Genomic DNA, 18,112 nt, shown 5'->3' with positions numbered 1-18,112 from the left:
TGAAATAAAAACGCACCATGTGGAGATGCTTTATCTGTCGCTCTGCAACAAGAGTTTGAATCCGAGGTCAAGCACCTGAAACCGTAACTCTGCTTTTCTCTCTCCACGGATTCTGCTGGAAGTGCTCAGTGTTTCTGGCATTTTCGGTTTTGATTTTGTGTTTGTTCATTGATGTTGTTTCGGTTTTGCCTTGGTCCTGTGTTCGCTGTTGATGGACGGTTAAAGGGCTTTCTGGGCTGCCACGTATTGCTTATTTTCTAACTCCTTGCAGATGACAGTGACAGGTTTTGTGGGCCTCCCCCATTTGACACTTTGTTGAAATAGAAAAACAAATTAGTTGTAAAATTAGCCCTTGCCGAAGAAATTGGATGTTGCAGAGGACCTAACAAATCTTCCACCTTCCAGTCGACTGGTTTGTCTTTATAAAGAGCTTGTGTGTGTGTGTGTATAAATATTGTTTAATCACAAGTTTGCACAACTCTTTTGACGAGGAATCCAGTTAGCCTCTCACTTTCCTCATATCTCTGCAATTTGTCCTCCTTCGAAGTATATATCCAGTTCCCTTTTGAACGCCAGTATTGAACCTGTATCCACCACTCTATCAGTAGAGGTGTTCACAGATAGGGTAGATCGGGAGAAATTATATCCACTAACAGGAGGGCTGGCAACTACATGATACGGATTTAAGATAATTGGCAAAAATGCACTGTTGGAGAATTGCAGTATTCATTTGTAACACACTGATTTAGTATGATCCAGAATGCATTGCCTGACAGGGTGATGGATTTAGTTGAAATAATGATTTAAAAAATGGAATTTGACATAGATTTACGGAAGAAAACTTTGCAGAGCTTGCAAAAGAGCCCGGGGTGGGGGGGGGGGGGGGGGGGGGGGGGGGGGGGGGTGTGTGTGTGGGGGCATGTGAGACTAATTGAATAGCTCTTTCAAAGAGCTGACACAGGAACGATGGGCTGAATGGCTACCTGTGCTGTTTGATTCCATTACACTGGTATCATTATGGTTTAGTTCAGGTAATTGGACAGCTGGTTTGTGAATCAGAACAAGGCCGTCTGCGCGGGTTCAATTCCCGTACCGGCTGAGGTTATTCCTTCTGCCTTCTCAACCTTGCCCCTCGCCTGAGGTGCCGTGATCCTCGGGTTGAATCACCACCAGTCAGCTCTCCCCCTCAAAGGGGAACGCAGCCTCTGGTCACCTGGGACTATGGCGACATTACCTTTACCTTCCCCGTTACCCTGTGACCAGTGTAGTCATGGCCTTGTTAGTCATGGTCTTGTTCTTGGGTCTGTGAGTCTGCTGTCAGACGCCTCTTCTCTCTGGATCCAGTGCACCTTGTGGGTGACTGCTGGCAGGTTTTTAAAATAGCTGAGGGCTGGAGCAAAATTGTTTCTCTTAGCTCAGCAAGGGTCTGCTTTGTGCTGTGCCGCGATGCAAACGTTCCTTCAGGTGCCCAGACAAGCCTGTGTATGTTGTGTACTGGTTAGTGAATAACAAGCTAGGCCACAAGCCCTCCACAGCAGTTTTGAGGTTCCTATTCTGAAGATGCCTTTCTATTCTGCTGCTGCTTCTTGCCTGTTACTGTACATTGTGGCACTCTTTGTTTTCAATTAAGTATTCAGTGCTCTATTCAATTCCCTACCTCTTGGCCATTATCCTAGACCTATCTTCCATAATATTCTAGCTTTTATGTGGGATGAGGGGAGGGGGGCGGTGGGGGAGATTCATTAACTCAGTTGGCTAGATGGCTAGAGAGTGATGCATAATGCCGACGATCGGCTTCAATCCTTATACTGGCTGTGGTATTTCATTGAGGTCTGCCTCTTCGCCTTGCCCCATGCTTGCACACTGGTGTCCCTCAAACTGTGTAATCAATTCTCTTTCTCCCTCTAATGGCAAGAGATGCCTACGGTCCTTTGTGGGCTCTGTGGCTAATCACCTAAATATTCCAGCGCTGCCCTTGGTGCTTGGTTACTGTGGGTTATATTCCCACAGTCTCCCTCCCATTGTCCTCATTCCATTGTTGGGGATTTATGCCCTAGCATCTTACTTCCTTTTTAAATATTTGCCATTTAGCTTAGCTGGTCCACACAAAGCGTTTATACTGCGCATGAGCCTCTCACCCCCCCCCCCCCCCCCCCCCCCCCCCTAATCTAACCCTATTACCATACCCCCTTGTCCTTACGGATTTGTTTAATGCATCTTTGCTATTTGATTCGAACGCTACCAGTGCTACTGAGTTCCACATTCGCACACATTTCGTCTGAATTCCTGATTGCATTTATTTGCAACTTTCTTATATTTATGACCTCCACTTCTGGGCTTCTCCAGAAGTGAAGACACCTTCTCTGTTTCTGTTGTGCTGGAAACTTACTGAATTTTAAAGACCTCTATTACATAAAACAGTACTGCACAGAACAGGCCCTTCGGCCCTCGATGTTGTGCCGAGCATTGTCCGAAACCAAGATCAAGCTATTCAACTCCCTATCATTCTAGTGTGCTCCAGGTGCCTATCCAATAACCGCTTGAAAGTTCCTAAAGTGTCTGACTTCACTATCACAGCAGGTAGTCCATTCCACACTCCAACCACTGAGTAAAGAACCTACCTCGGACATCCTTCCTATATCTCCCACCCTGAATCTTATAGTTATGCCCCTTTGTAACAGCTACATCCACCTGAGGAAATAGTCTCTGAACGTCCACTCTATCGATCCCCCTCATCATCTTATAAACCTCTATTAAGTCGCCTCTCATCCTTCTCCACTCCAAAGAGAAAAGCTCCAGCTCCCTCAACCTTTCCTCATAAGACCTATAGTGCAAACCAGGCAGCATCCTGGTAAATCTCCTTTGCACCTTTTTCAATGCTTCCACATCCTTCGATCGCCCTTCTCTCTGTTGCGGGAGCAAAACGCTGCCGCTTTTTTGGTGTCTCCTGATTGGTATAAACCCCTCGGCTTTGAAATCATTTTTGTAGATTTATATTTGCATCGTCTCCAGTGCACCTGGAAAGCACCCTTGCCATCAAATCCAAGCACACGAGCCCAAGCAGAGGAAATAAAAATGTATAGCTTTTGCTTGTGGCATGATCTGCTGTTTTGGCGGTGATCTGGTGATTTGGCAGTGATCTGGTGATTTGTCGGTGATGTGCTGATTTGTCGGTGATGTGCTGATTTGACGGTGATGTGCTGATTTGGCGGTGATGTGCTGATTTGCTGATGATGTGTTGATTTTGCGGTGAGGTGCTGATTTGGCAGTGAGGTGCTGATTTGACGGTGAGGTGCTGATTTGGCGGTGAGGTGCTGATTTGGCGGTGAGGTGCTGATTTGGCGGTGAGGTGCTGATTTGGCGGTGAGGTTCTGGTTTGGCGGTGATCTGCTGGTTTGGCGGTGATCTGGTTTGACGATGATCTGCTGGTTTAGCAATGGAGCTCCAACGTTCTCTGTTTTCCTTCAAAGGTGCTGGAAGCCAGATCACTGTGTTTGTGCCATAACGCACCAGCGCAGTTTCTGTGTCCAGTCTCAGTGCTTTCACTGAAGAATTGTCACTTATATCAGCATTGTCCACTGATGGCAGGTTCAGAAAATGAAGACTGATTGTTATGGGTCGGGGTTTACAGAACCCCAAAGTGTTTCATGGAGTTCAACCAACCCACAACTTTTAATAGATTGTGGTGTGGGAAGCACACGGTGTACCCTCCAGGTGTACATATCATTTATGTAAACAAAACCATGTTTATTCTATGAACTCAAGTTAACCCTTTTAAAACAAACATTGAATATCTTAACACCCATTACTTCAAAGATAACCCCAAAAGACTACAACACTAAATAATCCTTCAAACTGTTCCTTTAAACATCCAAAAGACTTCAAACCTTCAAAAATAGGAGCACATTAGGTTACATTCAATATATTTATAGTCTTTGGATTGCAGAAATCAACAGACCAGCTCTGTGTTTCTTCATGCAGCTCACAGAAAAAAACACAGACACTCCCAGCTGCCTTCTCAAACTGAAACTCAAAAAGCAGAAGTGAGCTCAGCTCCACCCACCCTCTGACATCACTTCAGTGATATGATCAGTTCTATTTCTTAAAGGTACATTGCTTAAACATCCATTTCTTAAAGGTACTCTCACATGACATGATCGTGTGTGCTTGTCAAATTGACCATTAATAGGCCTCCAGAAGAGTGAAGAGGAAGGCTAATATAAATCTGGGACAGTAGTACCTAGAGGCCAGTTTGACATTGTGCACTGACTAGCAGAATACAATGTAAAGACGCTTTGCATCCCAACAGTAGTTGCTACACTGTTATTTGAGTGAGGTTTCAGAATCTCTTCAGTAAGCATAAGAAAATGCTGGGAACACTCAACAGGTCAGGCAGCCTCTGTAGAGCAAGAAGCAGAGTTACATTTTGGCTCGATGGCCTTTCGTCAGAACTGCAAGCTGCCTGACCTGCTGAGTGTTCCTGCATTTTGCTGCTTTTTATTACAGGTCCGCAGTGTTTTCCAACATTGTGCCTTTGTTCAGAATCTCTTTCCCAGGCCCCCAATCCCTCCCCTTGCTTTCACAGACTCTGAAGTTGTTTTCATAGAATCATAGAATACCTACAGTGCAGAAGGAGGCCATTCGGTCCACCGAATCTGCAACGACTCTCTGGAAGAGCACCCCTACTAGGCCCACTCCCCCCTCAACCCTGTAACCCCGTCTAACTTTTGGACACAAAGGGGCAGTTTAGCATGGCCAATCAACCTAACCTGCATATCTTTGGCCAAAGAGAGAATGCTGGAAAATCTCAGCAGGTCTGGCAGCATCTGTAGGGAGAGAAAAGTGCTAATGTTTCGAGTCCAGATGACCCTTTGTCAAAGCATATATTTGGACTTTGGGAGGAAACCGGAGCATCCGGAGGAAACCCACTGAGACTCGGGGAGAAAGTGCAATCTCTGCATAGACAGCCACCCAAGGCCAGAATTGAACCCGGATCCCCGGTGCTGTGTGGCAGCAGTGCTAACCACTGTGCCACCGTGCCGTCCTCTCTGGGAATAGATGGATTTGGAGCGAATTTTGCCACACAGTCGTTTGTGTATAGAGAGTATAGTAGGGGGCTAAGTAAGGATGGGAGCATCGCAGCTCTCTGCCGAGCCTCAAATTATGTACGAATGAGCACCTCGGATTAACATTTTATCTGAAAGTTAGATTAAATATCTTAAATTTTGGCGTAGGGCATGGGCCCACAGTTTGTGTGTCCTGGATAGAGTTAACGTCTGCAGCTTGTTAATGTGAATGGTGAGAACATAGTGTGTGGGAGAACATTTCACAAAAGTGCAGGAAATGATATGTAAACTACAGCTACATTTAGAGAGGTCAGGGCACAGATGTTACAGTTAAATTGTATCACAGGCATTGTTGCCATTCGAGAAGAGATGTGGGGCCTGATTTCCCCCTGAGAAGACGTAACCGTTGTTGTGGTTGGAATAACTGATTTATTCTAAAATATCATGTTCTGCTCATTGGTGGAAAATGTGCAAATTTGCCCATTCTAGTTACCACAAGCTGGGCTTCCTGTACTCTACTGGCCAAGTTCCTTAGCCCAAAGGAACAGGAATGGTAATTCCTCAGATACTGAAGCAGTCTGGGCCCATAAGAAGCACGACCTGGACAACACTGGAGGCTTGAGCTTATAAGTGGCAAGTAACAGTCATTGCCTGGCAAGAATATCTCCAGCAAGGGAGAATCTAACCTACTCCCCTTGACATTCAATGGCATTACCATCGCTGAGTCCCCCACAATCAACATTCGAAGGGTTAACATTGACCAGAGATGGAATTGGACCAGCCATATAAGTACCGTGGATTTGGATTTGTTTATTGTCACGTGTACAGAGGTACAGTGAAGAGTATTGTTCTGCGTACAGTCCTGATAGATCATTCCATACATGAAAAAAACATAGGACGTACATAAATGCACATTGTAAATACATAGGCACAGGCATCAGGTGAAGCCTACGGAGTGCAGGAGTACTCAGCAGAGAAGATGTGTGAAGAGATCAGTTCAGCCCATAAGCGAGTCATTCAGGAGTCTGGTAACAGCGGGAAGAAGCTGCTTTTGAACCTGTTAGTGCGCCTTCTCAGACTTTTGTATCTCCTGCCCAATGGAAGAAGTTGGAAGAGTGAATAACCCAGGTGGGAGAGGTCTTTGATTATGCTGCCCACTTTCCCCAGGCAATGGGAGGTGGAGACAGAGTCAATGGATGGGAGGCAGGTTTGTGTGATGGACTGGGCTGTGTTCACGACTCACTGTAGTTTCTTACAGTCTTGGGCCCAGCAGTTGCCATACCAGGCTGTGATGCAGTCAGATAGGATGTTTCTATGGTAAGAGTCAATGTGGCCTTGCCAAATGCACTTAGTTTCCTGAGGAGGTATAGGCACTGTTGTGCTTTCTTGGTCATAGCATTGTTGTAGGTGTTCCAGGACAGATTGTTGGTGATGCACACACCTAGGAATTTGAAGCTGGCAACCATCTTCAGCTCGGCACCATTGATACAGACAGGGGTGTGTACAAAAATTTGCTTCCTGAAGGCAATGACCAGCTCCTTAGTTTTGTTGACATTGAGGGGCAGATTGTTGTCATTGCACCACTCCACTAGGTTCTTTATCTCCCTCCTTTACTTTGACTCATCATTGTTTGAGATCCGACCCACTACAGTCGGTTCATCAGCAAACCGGTAGATGGAGTTGGAGCCAAATTGTGACACAGTCATGTGTGTATAGGGAGTGCAGTAGGGACGAAATACGCAGCCTTGCGGGGCCCCGATATTGAGGACTATCGTGACATTGTTTATCCTCACTAATTTGTGGTCTATGGGTCAGGAAGTCCGAGGATCCAGTTGCAGAGTGAGGAGCCAAGTCCTAGGTTTTGGAACTTTGATATGAGTTTGGCTGGGGTTATGGTGTTGAAGGCGGAGCTGTAGTCAATGAATAGGAGTCTTGACGTAGGAGTCCTTGTTAGCGAGATGCTCCAGGGATGAGTGTAGGGCCAGGGAGATGGCGTCTGCTGTGGACCGATTGTGGTGGTATGCCGGATTGCAGTATATCGAGGTAGTCGTTGAGGCACGTTGCCTGGTTCTTCTTTGGCACTGGTATGATGGTGGTCTTTTGAAGCAGGTGGGAACCTCGGAATGGAGTAGGGAGAGGTTGAAGGTGTCTGCGAACACATCTGCCAACTGGTCCGCGCAGGATCTGAGTGCACGACCAGAGACCCCATCAGGACCCATCGCTTTCCGATGGTTCACTTTCAAGAAGGCAGATCTGACTTCGGAAGCTGCGACAGTAGGTGTGGGTTCGTCCAAGGCTTGTGGGGCAGTTGACAACAGTTTGATGGTTTCCTGCTCAGACGGAACATAGAATGCATTGAGTTCATCGAGGAGGGGTGCGCTGCTGACGGAGATTCTACTCGACTTTGCTTTGCAGCTTGTTATGTTGTTTAAGCCTTGCCACAACTGACGAGTCCATGACGTTAGTCTGTGATACTAGCTTGTCTCTTGGCATCCTTGAAGATTTTACTGAGGTCGTATCTGGATTTCTTGTATAGGTCGGGGTCGCATGTCTTGAATACCTCAGAACTGGCCTTCAGTGGGGAGTGAATCTACCAATTTAACCATGGTTTCTGGTTGGGGAACGTGTGTCCCAGATTCGATTCCCGGCTTAGGTCACTGTCTGTGCGAATTCTGCATGTTCTCCCTGTGTCTGCATGGGTCTTCTCCGGGTGCTCCGGTTTCCTCCCACAAGTCCCGAAAGACGTGCTGTTGGGTGAATTGGACATTCTGAATTCTCCCTCCGTGTACCCGAACAGGCGCCGGAATGTGGCGACTAGGGGCTCTGCACACTAACTTCATTGCAGTGTTAATGTAAGCCTACTCGCGACAATAAAGATCATTATTATTAAGATAGTTTAATTGTGCGATGTGAAAGATATTTTAACACTGTGTTAGTCTGCGTGGGTTTCACCCCCACAACCCAAAGATGTGCAGGATAGGTGGATTGGGTACACTAAATTGCCCCTTAATTGGAAAAAATAATTGGGTACTCTAAATTTATAAGAAAAAAAAAACACTGTGTTAGTAATGAAGTTTGTTTTAATATACCATATCCTTCCCCCTTCGTGCAATCACTCCGGGAGTGAGGGTTCCGCACAGTGTTACAAAATTAAAATAAAATATTGGGATGTCTGTCCAGTTTCCAAGCCACTGTTCAAAGATCATAATAATTAGAATAAATAAAGAGAACCTGTGATGACTGATTGGAGGGTTGGCATATAGTAGTTGTTTTGATCTAAAAGTCACTGCTTGGAAGGGTGGCATATTCAATGGTAGAATTAATATGAAAATTTCATATGAACATGAAAGGCACAAGTTTGTAGAGCTCTGGGGATGAATCTGGGTCATGGGCTAATTAGGTGGATTTTCTGAAGAGCTAGCACAGGCTCAGTGGGCTGAATGGCCTTGTGTGCTGTCCAGACATCCACACATGCATGTTCTTAGCAGCAGGCGCTGTACAAGTGCTAACTTGTTTCTATTCCCTGCCTCCTCTTTCCCCAACCCCTACCTCTCCAAATTACATATGTCTTTCTGCCAGTTCTTATCAGTAATGGTGACCATGACAACTATCATAAATTGTGGTAAAAAACATCTGGTTTAATGCCCTTTGGGAAGGAAGCCTGCCATCCTTACCTACTGTGATTAATGTAAGAATTAGGTGTATATATATATATCTATATAGTATGTTATACCGGTTGCAGTAATGTTATTAAAAGCCTGAGATAAGGTGTATATATTCATTGCAGAATTATTTTAAAATTAGGTTTTAACATACAGGCAGGTGATGTGTCCCCTAGGGCTGTAATTAAAGTATTGTAAAGTGAGATCATCATTAATTCAAATCAAATATTTATTTATCTGTATGGGGGTTAATGGAATATTGTGTATTTTAGATAGGTCTCCGTTCATTTGTTCTCTTTTGCTCCCTCCCACCCCCATCTCTCATGCTCTCTCCCCCCCATCTCTCATTCTCCCCCTCTCTCACTCTCCCCCAATCACCCTCCCTCTCTCTCGCTTAATCTCCCCCTCCTCCTCTCTTCCTCTCCCCCACGCATTCTCGCTCTCCCCGATCCCTCTCGCTCTCCCTGATCTCTCTCGCTCTCCCCGATCTCTCTCGCTCTCCCCGATCTCTCTCGCTCTCCCCGATCTCTCTCGCTCTCCCCGATCTCTCTCGCTCTCCCCGATCTCTCTCGCTCTCCCCGATCTCTCTCGCTCTCCCCGATCTCTCTCGCTCTCCCCGTCTCTCTCGCTCTCCCCGTCTCTCTCGCTCTCCCCGTCTCTCTCGCTCTCCCCGATCTCTCTCGCTCTCCCCGTCTCTCTCGCTCTCCCCGTCTCTCTCGCTCTCCCCGTCTCTCTCGCTCTCCCCGTCTCTCTCGCTCTCCCCGTCTCTCTCGCTCTCCCCGTCTCTCTCGCTCTCCCCGTCTCTCTCGCTCTCCCCGTCTCTCTCGCTCTCCCCGTCTCTCTCGCTCTCCCCGTCTCTCTCGCTCTCCCCGTCTCTCTCTCGCTCTCCCCGATCTCTCCTGCTCTCCCCGATCTCTCTCGCTCTCTCCCCGACTCTCTCGCTCTCCCCGACTCTCTCTCGCTCTCCCCGATCTCTCTCGCTCTCCCCTATCTCTCTCGCTCTCCCCGATCTCTCTCGCTCTCCCCGATCTCTCTCGCTCTCCCGATCTCTCTCGCTCTCCCCGATCTCTCTCGCTCTCCCCGATCTCTCTCGCTCTCTCCGATCTCTCTCGCTCTCCCCGATCTCTCTCGCTCTCCCGATCTCTCTCGCTCTCTCCGAATCTCTCTCGCTCTCCCCGATCTCTCTCGCTCTCCCCGATCTCTCTCGCTCTCCCCGACCTCTCTCGCTCTCCCCGACCTCTCTCGCTCTCCCCGACCTCTCTCGCTCTCCCCGACCTCTCTCGCTCTCCCCGACCTCTCTCGCTCTCCCCGACCTCTCTCGCTCTCCCCGACCTCGCTCGCTCTCCCCGATCTCTCGCTCTCCCCGATTTCTCTCGCTCTCCCCGATCTCTCTCGCTCTCCCCGATCTCTCTCGCTCTCCCCGATCTCTCTCGCTCTCCCCGATCTCTCTCGCTCTCCCCGATCTCTCTCCCTCTCCCCGATCTCTCTCCCTCTCCCCGATCTCTCTCCCTCTCCCCGATCTCTCTCCCTCTCCCCGATCTCTCTCCCTCTCCCCGATCTCTCTCGCTCTCCCCGATCTCTCTCGCTCTCCCCGATCTCTCTCGCTCTCTCCGATCTCTCTCGCTCTCCCCGATCTCTCTCGCTCTCCCCGATCTCTCTCGCTCTCCCCCTCTCTCGCTCTCCATCCTCTCTCTCGCTCTTCCCCCTCTCTCTCGTTCTCCTCCTCTCTCACTCGGTCTTCCCCCTCTCAGTTCCCCCTGTCTTTCTCGATCCCCCTCTCTCGCTCGTTCCCCCTCTCTCGTTCCCCCTCTCTTTCTCGTTCCCCCTCTCTTTCTCGCTCCCCATCTCTTTCTCGCTCTCCCCTTTCTCTCTCGCTCTCCCCCCTTTCTCGCTCTGCCCCCTCTCTCTTGCTCTCCGCCCCCTCTCTTTCGCTCTCCACCCTCTTTCTCGCTCTCCACCCTCTTTCTCGCTCTTCTCCCTCTCTCCCCCTCTCTCTCTCTCGCACGCCCTCTCCCCGCTTTCTTTCTCCTGCCCCGTCAAGAAATCCATCCATAATAGTACAGCAAAGGTTTATACCAACAAAAAGGAAGGACGGTAGAAAGAGGGAAAATCGACCGTGGATATCTAAGGAAATAAGGGAGAGTATCAAATTGAAGGAAAAAGGCATACAAAGTGGCAAAGGTTAGTGGGAGACTAGAGGACTGGTAAATCTTTAGGGGGCAACAGAAAGCTACTAAAAAAGGTATAAAGAATAGTAAGATAGATTATGAGAGTAAACTCGCTCAGAATATAAAAACAGATAGTAAAAGTTTCTACAAATATGTAAAACAAAAAAGAGTCGCTGAGGTAAATATTGGTCTGTTAGAAGATGAGAGGGGAGTTTTAATAATGGGAGATGAGGAAATGGCTAAGGAACTGAACAGGTTTTTTGGGTCGGTCTTCACAGTGGAAGACACAAATAACATGCCAGTGACTGATAGAAATTAGGCTATGACAGGTGAGGACCTTGAGAGGATTGTTATCACTCAGGAGGTAGTGATGGGCAAGCTAATGGGGCTAAAGGTAGACAAGTCTCCTGGCCTTGATGGGAATGCATCCGAGTGCTAAAAGAGATGGCTAGGGAAATTGCAAATGCACTAGTGATAATTTACCAAAATTCACTAGACTCTGGGGTGGTCCTGGTGGATTGGAAATTAGCAAACGTGACACTACTGTTTTAAAAAGGAGGTAGGCAGAGAGCGGGTAATTACAGGCCAGTGAGCTTACCTTTGGTAGTAGAGAAGATGCTGGAATCTACCATCATGGAAGAAATAGCGAGGCATCTGGATAGAAATTGTCCCATTGGGCAGACACAGCATGGGTTCATAAAGGGCAGGTCTTGCCTAACTAATTTAGTGGAATTTTTTGAGGACATTACCAGTGCGGTAGATAACGGGGAGCCAATGGATGTGGTATATCTGGATTTCCAGAATGCCTTTGACAAGGTACCACACAAAAGGTTGCTGCATAAGATAAAGATGCATGGCATTAAGGGTAAAGTAGTAGCATGGATAGAGGATTGGTTAATTAATAGAAAGCAAAGAGTGGGGATTAATGGGTGTTTCTTTGGTTGGCAATCAGTAGCTAGTGGTGTCCCTCAGGGATCCGTGTTGGGCCCACAGTTGTTCACAATTTACATAGATGATTTGGAGTTGGGGACCAAGGGCAATGTGTCCCAAGTTTGCAGACGACACTAAGATGAGTGATAAAGCGAAAAGTGCAGAGGATACTGGAAGTCTGCAGAGGTATTTGGACTGGTTAAGTGAATGGGCTAGGGTTTGGCAGATGGAATACAATGTTGACAAATGTGTGGTTATCCATTTTGGTAGGAATAACAGAAAACGGGATTATTATTTAAATGATAAAATATTGAAACATGCTGCTGTGCAGAGAGACCTGGGTGTGCTAGTGCATGAGTCGCAAAAAGCTGGTTTACAGGTACAACAGGTGATTAAAAAGGCAAATGGAATTTTGTCCTTCATTGCTAGAGGGATGGAGTTTAAGACTAGGTAGGTCATGCTGCAATTGTATAAGGTGTTAGTGAGGCCACACCTGGAGTATTGTGAACAGTTTTGGTCTCCTTAATTGAGAAAGGACATACTGGCACTGGAGGGTGTGCAGAGGAGATTCACTAGGTTAATCCCAGAGCTGAAGGGGTTGGATTACGAGGAGAGGTTGAGTAGACTGGGACTGTACTCATTGGAATTTAGAAGGATGAGGGGGGATCTTATAGAAACATATAAAATTATGAAGGGAATAGATAGGATAGATGCGGGCAGGTTGTTTCCACTGGTGGGTGAAAGCAGAACTAGGGGGCATAGCCTCAAAATAAGGGGAAGTAGATTTAAGACTGAGTTTAGGAGGAACTCCTTCACCCAAAGGGTTGTGAATCTATGGAATTCCTTGCCCAGTGAAGCAGTAGAGGCTCCTTCATTAAATGTTTTTAAGATAAAAATAGATAGTTTTTTTGAAGAATAAAGGGATTAAGGGTTATGGTGTTCGAGCCGGAAAGTGGAGCTGAGTCCACAAAAGATCAGCCATGATCTCATTGAATGACGGAGCAGGCTCGAGGGGCCAGATGGCCTACTCCTGCTCCTAGTTCTTATGTTCTTAAGTGACCCTGTGTTTGATATTTGATAAGTGGCTTTTGACCTGTAATAGGCTTTGCTACATTGGAGATAGAGAAGTTAGAAGTTAATAGTCAGTGTTTCCATGTATTTTAAGAATTGTTTAACTGTTAATTATAAAGCTATTTTCTGTGATGTTAATGTGGTCAATGCTGTATTAATAATAAGGTTTGGTTTGATATAAAAGATTCCCATATGCCAGTGGAATCACTCTGGGACAAAGTAGCCTTTCCTCACAGTTCTACAAATTAATTAATTGTTGGGATCTCGTCTGATTTCCTGACATAAGTTGGGGTCTGGCCCGGAACTGTAACACTGGTTACTGGGGCTCGTTTAGCACAGTGGGCTAAACAGCTGGCTTGCAATGCAGAACAAGGCAGCAGCGCGGGTTCAATTCCCCGAACAGGCGCCGGCATGTGGCGACTAGGGGCTTTTCACAGTAACTTCATTGAAGCCTACTTGTGACAATAAGCGATTATTATTATTATTATTATTATTATTATTATTATTATTATTATTGGTCTGGCTTACACATGACTCTCGACCCACAGCAATGTGGTTGGCTCTTAACCGCCTGCTGCAATGGGATGGTCAACAAGTATCGGCCTTGCCAGGTGGCACCCATGTCCCATGCTAGATAAGAGAGGCGAACTTTGGCATTGTATCAAGGTGGGCCAAGTTTTATCATTGACTCTGCCCAGGATCATTACAACACCAATGAATTACTATTCATGAACACTAAGTCTGAAGGTGAATCACAGGGGTGTTATCAAACATAATTTTACACAGAATGTATGTAATTCTACATCGGGTGATGCGTTCTGTTGTGTTTTTGCTCCCATCAGTCCCTCAACCCAACTTCAGAAAAAGAAAGGCCTGCATTTGTTTAGGTCCCTTCCACATTCTCGGGATGTCCCGAAGTGCCTTTGAAGTGTACTCGCTGTTAGAATGTTGGAAACGGAGCAGCCAATTTGCTCACAGCCACCTCCCGCAAGTTAGCAATGGCAATACATCTGTTCTCAGTGTGGTTTATTGAGGAATAATTATTGACCACAACATCAGGGATAAGCACCCCGCTCCCCTTTGGAATAGCGCCACGGCATCTTTTGCATCCTCCCAAGAGGGTAGAGAAGGCCTCGGTCAATGCCTTCTCCGAAGGACAGCGCTTCCAACAATGCAGCATTCCCTCAGTGCTACCCTGTAATGTCAACCTGGTTTTTTTGTGCTTTTTTTTTTGTTGTTTTGTTATTTACAGCACAGAAGGAGGCCATTTGGCCCATCGTGCCCCTCCCCTCCCCCCTCGGCTCCCATAAGAGCTACCCAGCTGGTCCCATTCCCCGGCCCTATCTCCGCACCCTTCACTTGGCCCCATGACCTTCTGACTTGGGAGACTAGAGCGTTACCAACCGAGGCAGGGCAGATACTGAAATAATCACTTCAGTCATTGTCACAGCGCTGTTTGTGTTACACAAGATTGACTGCCATGTTTCCTACATTACAACACTGACTACATTTCAAAGGAATCCCCACTGACTATAACACATTTTGGGATGTTCAACAGTTGTTGAAAAGGACCATGTAAATGCAAGTCTGTCTGTCCTTTCCTTTGCCACAGTGAAACTGCCTGTGACTTGGTGTGTTCCTTTCAAAACACCTCATCTAACTGCTGCACCTTGCTGTGGTCAGTCAATAGCTTGCAGTCTTGAGGCAGATCTTGAGGTCAGAAAGAAGTGGCTGGCTTTTCACTGTCTGAAATATATTTTGCAGGTGTGGTACACATAAGTATGACTTTGGGCATTCACTTTTTTAAAAAAAAAATTGTTTTCCATGTTTTATAACTAGCAAAACTGCCATGCCAAGTTGAGTTGCTTTATGGGAGCCTTGTTTGAGGCAATGTGGTTTGTCAGAATGTGCTGTTTGATAGAATAGGTTCATACAACACAGAATGAGGTCATTTGGCCCATTCTACCTGTGTTGACTCAATAAAAGTGTCATCCAATTAGTCTCATTATCCTATTCTTTCCCCAAGGGGCTGGTTTAGCACACTGGGCTAAATCGCTGGCTTTTAAAGCAGACCAAGGCAGGCCAAAGCACGGTTCAATTCCCGTACCAGCCTCCCCGAACAGGCGGCGGAATGTGGCGACTAGGGACTTTTCACAGTAACTTCATCGAAGCCTACTCGTGACAATAAGCGATTTTCATTTCATTAAATTTTTCATTTCATTTCATTTTTATTTCATTTTCATTGCTCTGCACATCTTTCCATTTCAAGTATTTATCCAAATCCATTTTGAAAGTTAGTCATAAGAATATTCCAGCGCAAAAATAGACCCAGCCTTCTGCTCATTATGTCTCCGCTGGCCATCAAGCACCTATCTATTCTAATCCTATTTTCCAGCACTTGGCCCGTAGCCTAGCCTGCTATTACATTTCAAGTGGTCACCTAAATGCTTCTTGAAATACTGTCAGGGCTGGCGCCTATACCGTCCTTTTGGGCAGTTAGTTACAGATTCCCACCACCCTCTGGGTGAAAACGTTTTTCCTCAAATCCCCTCTGAATCTCCTCCCACTTACCGTAAATCTATGCCCCCTGGTTATTGATCACTCTTCCCCTTCCGATCTACCCTATCTATGTTCCTCATAATTTTGTACACTTCACTCGGGACCCCTCAGCCATCTCTGCTCTGAGGTATTAACCTCAGTCTAACCAGCCTCTTTTCATAGCTAAAACGCTCCAGCCCAGGCAACATCCTGGTGAATCTCCTCTGTATCCTTCCCAGTGCAATCATCACTCCTATAATGTGGAGACCAGAACTGCACATAGTATTCTAGCTGTGGCCTAACCAGCGTTTTTTACAGCTCCATCATAACCTCCCAGCTCTCTTGTTGCTCGGCTAATAAAGGCAAGTATCTCAAATGCCTTCTTAGCCACCGAATATACCTGTCCTGTTGAATCTGCTTTTACCACCCTTTTGGACAGTACATTTCTTAATCACAGCAACTCGCTAATTAATTATTTTTCAAAAACTGAATTGTTGGTGGAATCTTACTAGAATTTGGCGAAGTGTCAGGCTCTGACTGAAAACTGACGTGTGACTCTCCAGTCGGACAGACCGGTTTTTTCTCCAAATAGTGAGCCTGGCAGAGACAACAAAATGAGTGGGTGTGGTTTATACCGTCACTCTGGCAGGACTGGCAACCGGCTCCACAGAGATCGGGCACAATCTTTAAAGGGTGCCATGATCATCATTGCAGCCTACTGGCCCCCTGCCCCCATCATAGAGGCATTGGGGCGCTACACCCCCCACTCCCCACCACCAACATCGCAGAAGTATAACCACCCCCGGTGTCTACTCCCCCGCCCACCCTCCCTCAAATGGGGTTCCGACTAGGGCCCGACCCCGGTACTACTGCTGTCACAGTGCAGGGACCCGAGTTCGATTTCCGCCTTGCATCACTGTCTGTGCGGAGGCTGCACGTTCTCCCCGTGTCTGCATGGGTTTCCTCCGGATGCTCCGGTTTTCTCCCACAGTCCAAAGATGTACAGTTTAGGTTGATTGCCCATGATCCGTGTCCGTGGTTTAGGGATAGGACGGGGAAGTGGGCCCAGGTAGAGTGCTCCTTTGCAGGGTCAGTGCAGACTCTTATGGGCCAAATGGCCGCTTCTTGCACTGATTCTATGTGTCTCTGCAGATTCCCTACCTCACAGGATTTTTGGCCTTGCCACCGATCCCGCACACAGCTACAGCGGGCTCAAAATCGCTTCCATAGGATATGACCATTGTGGAGAGTTTACGGAGCAATGGGGAAATTGAACAGTGCAGATTTAATTCAGTCCTCATTTTAAAATTACACAGTGCATCTGAGCATTTATATTTTCACTATTAATATTGGTGGCCATATTTATATTGGGAAATGTGTTTATAAACCTTTCTTCTGTAATTACATAGGATGAGGTGACATTACTTCACCTCTACTGGTGGGAGAATGTCACTGCAGTGCGATATGTTTACACAGACAATTTCTGGTATACGTTTTTTTCAATTCGCAATAATCTTTATTAGTGTCACAAGTAGACTTACTGTAACACTGCAATGAAGTTACTGTGAAAATCCCCTATTCGCCACATTCCGGCGCCTTTTCGGGTACACAGAGGGAGAATTCAGAATGTCCAATTCACCTGACAGCACATCTTTCGGGATTTGTGGGTGGAAACCGGAACACCCGGAGGAAACCCACACAGACAAGGGGAGAACGTGTAGACTCCGCACAGACAGTGACCCAAGCCGGGAATCAAACGCGGGACCCAACTGGAAGTTCCAGGATTTGGACCCAGCGATGATAAGGAATGTCAGACACATGCTCAAGTCAAGGTGACTGTGACTTGGAGGTGATGGTGTTCCCATGATCTGTTGCCCTTGTACCACTGGGTGGCGGAGGACATGAGGAGATGTCATCAAAGATGCCGTGGCAAATTTTGCAGTACCCCCCACAAATGGTACGCATTGCAGTCAGTGTGTGCCAGTGATGATAAGAAACCTACAAATGTTGGATATCAAAATAAAAGATCAAAACAGGAACAGTAGAGAATGCACAGCTGGCTTGTTTGCACCTGCAGAGTAAAGATAGGTTACCATTTCAACAATTTTTAAATCTGTACTGTCAAAAGCTGCAACTAGGAGTGGAGGAAACTGTGCAGGAGTTCCTCATTGAAGCAATTTATCAGCTTCACTGAAGGTGATGTGTCCAAACGAAGCCATGATATTAATTTGTCCCGATGGAATGAGTATGCCATGAAAATCGCTTATTGTCACGAGTAGGCTTCGAATGAAGTTACTGTGAAAAGCCCCTAGTCTCCACATTCCGGCGCCTGTTCGGGGAGGCTGTTACGGGAATCGAGCCGTGCTGCTGGCCTGCCTTGGTCTGCTCTCAAAGACAGCGATTTAGCCCTGTGCTAAACAGCCCCTCATATGCAGAATTTGAACTTGCCTCTGGTATCCTTGACCAATTCCTAGGCTCGTTCAAAAATTTGGTGGAACTCCCGTTACCTGCTGATTTAGAGGGACATCCCATTGCATAATGGGAATTGATGAATCCGATCCTAAATTTTGTTCTTGCCGATTTGATAAAACAGCACCATATGTGTGGCAGATGCAAGTCAGTTCGGACATAAATGTTATAAATGAGACCAAATCGTTATTATGCTGTGAGGTCCATT

The 18,112-nt window shown here is 46.7% G+C and overlaps 1 protein-coding gene across 2 annotated transcripts in view; it reads left to right on the top strand.

Annotated features, from left to right (window-relative positions):
• LOC119953024 (spindlin-1-like) overlaps nucleotides 1-18,112 on the top strand; it is a 94,270-nt gene that overhangs the window by 36,569 nt on the left and 39,589 nt on the right. The window contains exon 1 of one of the 2 annotated variants that reach the window (XM_038776799.1): nucleotides 10,879-10,909. The exons of the other annotated variant lie outside the window; for it this stretch is intronic. The gene's annotated coding sequence lies outside the window, so the exon portion shown is untranslated. Of the gene's footprint in view, nucleotides 1-10,878; nucleotides 10,910-18,112 lie in introns of those variants that run through there. 2 annotated transcript variants of the gene reach the window in all.

The sequence above is a fragment of the Scyliorhinus canicula genome, chromosome 18, assembly GCF_902713615.1.
Source record: "Scyliorhinus canicula chromosome 18, sScyCan1.1, whole genome shotgun sequence".
Lineage (NCBI taxonomy): Eukaryota > Metazoa > Chordata > Chondrichthyes > Carcharhiniformes > Scyliorhinidae > Scyliorhinus > Scyliorhinus canicula.
This window is presented reverse-complemented; position numbering and strand designations above follow the sequence as displayed.